Below are 5,375 nucleotides of genomic sequence, written 5' to 3' on the forward strand. Positions count from 1 at the left end.
TTCCATTAATATTTCATTTACTTTTCATATTGATAACTCTCAATGATTCATTAATTTGAGAAATAGTGACTATCAATCTTTCAGGCAATATGAAAAGTTCAGCATAAATAGAAAGAAGCTCTTCTATATTGTTGAGTGTGAAGAAGGTAGACACATGGCTATATATTGAAAATTATTAAGTAAACCAATAATAATCAATTACCTAGATAATGATGCTCCAAGATGGTGTGGGTTACTATACAAAAATCCTAATTTTCAAGTGTGAGATACCTCCATATGAGTTTTTGGCCAGTGATAAACTAAAGACCCTCAAAACAATATAAACTCTTGCCATTTCTCTTGGTTTCCCACAAGAACTGAATAATAAAACAATATTACTAAAGATTCCACGTGTGTTGGTTGCAAGATATAGTAGAGCATTCAACCTTTAACTGAGCTGGAAGCTTACTCTTTATAGGGGAAATTTTCAAGTGATGCTATGCAGGCCATTGGGGGAGAAAAGATGGTCTCACCCATCTGTGAACCCTATGAACTATAATACAAATGAACTAGTAAATATGTGCCCATTTGTGCAATGGGGATATCGCTACTATGAAGTTAAGCCAGTATTCTCTGGCTGTATTTGAGATCCATTTCATAGGATCTCCCATGCCTTGTACTGTAATCTCAACTAAATATACATGACTGTGAGAATCCCTGGAAGGGAGCTTATTACTGTTGTTCAGCTAAATTGGCATACAGTCAAACTGCCTTTTAAGCGTCTGTGTTTATACCCATCACCAAATGTACACTAAGGCTTAATCAGAGGAGCTTCTCTGAGAAGTGAAAAGTGGTTAAATGATGGTTGGGTGCCCATCTCTAGAAAGTACATTTATATGTCTGTAGGGGAAGCTGTAGCCATGCCTTCTTAGGGGCTGGCTACAGCTTCCCCTACAATTCCCCCAGCCCCTAAGAAGGCATGGCTACAGCTTCCCCTACATTTGTCCCCTCTGAAGTTCAGAGAACATTATAGACGAGGGTATAAAGAGAATAAAAAGCCAGAAGATAAAGGGGCTTCTAATTTCCATCTTCTGTATATGATGTAGTCATTTAAATCATGAAGTCACAGCAGCTTAGGTTATCTATACTTGGTCTGCAAAATGTTTGTCAACAGCCAGTCATAGATAGGGGAAGATATCATGGGACTCCACCCTTCCCTATTGAAATTCTGGCTAACAATAGATTCTGGAGGAGAGCTAGTCTGTATCCTGGTAGATTCTGGAAAAAGAGCAGTGAATATCCTGATAGACCTTACTTCATGAAAATTATTTTACTATTTCAGCTAAGTTAATAAACTTCAATACATGTAGCTTTTATTAACTTTGTAAAATAAAGACTTAACATGCAATTTATAATAAAAATCTATCAAGCAGTTGATATGCATGAAAAGTTTCTTCCTTTACTTTACATAAAGTAAGGTGATTAGCTTTGAGTGATGGGAGTTTAGTATCAAGCATCTGTTAAAATAATTAGTAACAAATAAAAATTCACACTCCATTTGTGTAGATTATTCTCTCAAGAGTAATAACTTTTCTAAAACGTTATATAATAATTATCCTTACAATATAAATTGATTGGGAAATACTATGTAAAACCATAGTGTTTCAAAATACCAAAACATCTGAATGCAATTAATCTGAAAACTTGTAATAAGTATTTGGTTATTTTAACAATTGATAAATTTATTATAGAAATATCTCATAAAACCAAGAAAATTAGCAGCACTTTTTCAGAAAGTTATCAAAGAAAACATAGAAAGAAATGAAATATGAAAGAACTCAATATTGTGAGTAATTTCTTCTAGATTCATTGGACACTGAGCTATCACCATCTTTTCTAAACAAGTTTATTTTTTTGTAAAAGAAAAGTTGTTCTGACAAAATTTGGAAAAAATCTAGACTGTCAACATTTCAACAGTAGGAGTAGGGGCTCTTAAGCTCCCAGCGCTGAGAAGTTATTGCTGAATGATGGGTTCTAGTAAGGGAGAGGTGGTTTTCTTTAAGGGTTTGGCCCCTGGTAGGTCAATCACACTCCATTTGAAGTCACTATAATCATGAGTATATGGAGAACACAAACTGAAATCCCTGGATTGTAAACAATAAAATAAAAAGAGGACACAAAGATGGTAGAAAGTCTTTATATGTCTGAGGGGGATCCAGGAAGAATTAATGGGATGTGCAAACAATGAATATGATCAAACCACATTGTATATACTTATGAAATCCTTAATAGTTTATAAAAATATTATTGAAAAAGTTCTAGGTGTATTTTCAATTAAATAAGTTAATACTAATAACATTTTTATATTATTAATTAATTTATTGTTAATATTAGTTGTAAGAGTTTACTATGCTATTTTGATTTTGCTTAAAGATCCATAGACCTAACTAAATTAATTTGGAGCAAGTACTTATTTTATTATGTGAGTTCACATTTTTGGAGAACCATTTTTACACATGGTCATAGAGCCAAATTATTGAAGATTATGGGTTATTAAAATTTAGACCCTAGAAAAGATGACTGAGGCAAGCCCAAAGGATTATCACATTTATATCTACAATGCATGGAATAGTCAACATTGCAAAAAATGTATGTTTTCTGCTTTTGACCAGGTTGACTGGAAAATCCATTGAAACTTCTTAGGGGACACTTGGATCTAAAATAAATGCAATTGTATCAGAGAAGTCATCATAACATCTACACTGGAATTGCAGGTGTTATAGGCATACACAATAAATCCTTAGTACAAGAAAAAGTCAATAGTTATAGGTTTCCAATCTAAAAGCTAAAATTATTGTTTGGGCTACAGAGTTACTGTTACCTAGAATGAAAGAAAAAGAGCTAGAACTTTTGTCTAGAACATTCCAATTTGGGCAAGAGATTAGTATACTAAGTGACTTCAAGCCTTTACCCCTCCCTCCATGGTAGTGTCTTTGGTACAGGAAGATACTCTTCACTCTGCCAGAAGAGAAACGTTAACACCACACAAGCCACAAAACATTCGATCTACAATGATGTCCTGCCTGTGAGATATGATAGGACAGTTATGGAACAAAGCATGTGAGGGTAAACAACCAATATCAGATTTGTCTTAAGCCCTACTTCATGAGATGGAACCCATAAGTGACAGTGCTTGGGTGACCAAGAATTAGAAATGATATAGGGCAGGGACTAGGGGATAACTGAGTGCTACTGTTCAAAAATGGAAAAGTAGTAATAAAATTACTGCTAATGACACTATGCTATAGCCATCATTGTGTACCTTCATCAGTCATCATTGGACAAGCCTCCTCCTGCAGCAGATGGGAACAAACAAAATAAACATGTAGAGAGTGAGAGACCTTGGAACCCTCAGCCCTGAAGCAGATGCTTACATCAAATCCTTCCCTTTAGGGCTCAGGGAGACCCTACATGTAAGAAAAAACCTATTTTCAATAAAAGTGAAAAGGCATTATAAGAATTTTTTATTTTTTAACTAAATATACAAAATTCAAGGTACATTTATACTTACAATGCATGTAAATTTGTTAGCAATATCTTAAAAATCCAATGGTTACAGACTATATCACTAATCCTTCACAATAACTTAGTATTTGAGTAAGGTATGTTAGCTGACAAATACACTTTTCTAAGCCCTGTGAGGAACAGAAGTTGTGTTCCATCAATGATTCTATTATTTATTGAATAGATATCATTAAAAATTAAATAATAAAAGATAGTAAAATGTGTATTATCAAAAGACACTTGAACCATATTTTTAGTGTGTTCTAGATATTTTTTCCTTGTTTATTTAAATTAAAAACAATCTTATTTTACATACAAATCTCAGTTCTCTCTCCCTCCAGTCCTCCTATACTGCTCACCAACCCCCATCCCACCCCCTATCCACTCCCCAGGAACGGTGAGGCTCCCCAGGGAAGGTGAAGCCTCCCATGGGGGAATCATCAAGGTCTGTCACATCATTTTGGGCAGGGCCTAGACCCTCCCCCATGTTGAACCATATTTTTAATCATAACAAAATCCTAACAATAAAGATTACTCATGAAGAAACCAACAAATGATGTTACAAGTAAAATTAAATTTTTAAGCACAATGTAATGGACATGATGTGAAAGTTTTCTAAAGAAATCTATCCTTTTAGGTAGGACACCTACCTTTTGTGCATCGTGGAATTAAATTGCTTTCTTCACACAGATGTGACGCAAGACCTAGCTGTGACTTTGCAAACTTGAGGCTGTGAGGCATGTCTGTCTTATAATTCACCCACTGACACACAGACTTCATACTGAGACCCAGGAAACTAGGCCTTTCCTTCCTATTTCGCATCACCAAGTCTGTCTGAATTTCCTACTCTTCACATGCTCTACAATGTTCTCTCCATTTTGTGCTCACTGACAACTGCTCGACAACTTCTACCCTCAGTTTTCTGGGTGTTAATCCTTTTACCTTCTTGAAAATATCTTTTTGTTTTTCTGAAGAGTACTTGATTCTCTTTATGATTTTAAATTCACCTAATTGTGGTCTTAGTGATTTGTGACCCTATTACATTTGTTCTTTAATAGTTGTCGCCCATTACATACGCACATGCTCACACACACACACACACACACACACACACACACACACAGAGAGAGAGAGAGAGAGAGAGAGAGAGAGAGAGAGAGGTCTCCATTGAGAAGGTAAATATTACCCTACAGACCATTTGCTGTAATTTCCTATTCTCTAGCCTCTGACCAGCCTTCTACCTCACATATCTACTTCAATATTCTAACATCAGTCCTGAAGCTAGTTGTCTGTCATCATAATCCGATTTTGATAGCTATATCAATAATTCCTGAGATTTATTCACTGTCTCTGACACATATATCAGTTCTGCTGACTGAACTCAGAAACTAGTCATGATGCACGCATTTGTAAAGTTGGATATCTCTGCTTGAATTGTCCAACCAGCCTTGTCAGCCTGGCTAAGTCTTCTAAAACCTGGACATCAATCTAATCAATTAGTAAGAAAACCTACCGAATACCAGATCATATTATAGCCAGAAATACATACCAAAACAGCCCAAGGAAACTTTCAGAAACTGTATAAAACTGATGAAAGATGGTCTGTAAACAATTTAAGAAATTGTCCATAAGGATGATTTAGTTGATCTAAGGCAATACATTAACTTGGAAGACAGTGATTTCTTAGAACTCCAAATGCTAAGATACACGTCTATATCTTTCAGGCTCATTATGGGCATTGAAAGGATTCACCAAAAGTATATTTGCCAAGTTTCCAGGGATGTAGGAACTGAATATGTTGAAACATTTTTTTAGAAATAGTGATTTTATAC

Source organism: Cricetulus griseus, chromosome 4 (genome assembly GCF_003668045.3).
Source record: "Cricetulus griseus strain 17A/GY chromosome 4, alternate assembly CriGri-PICRH-1.0, whole genome shotgun sequence".
In the NCBI taxonomy this organism is placed as follows: domain Eukaryota; kingdom Metazoa; phylum Chordata; class Mammalia; order Rodentia; family Cricetidae; genus Cricetulus; species Cricetulus griseus.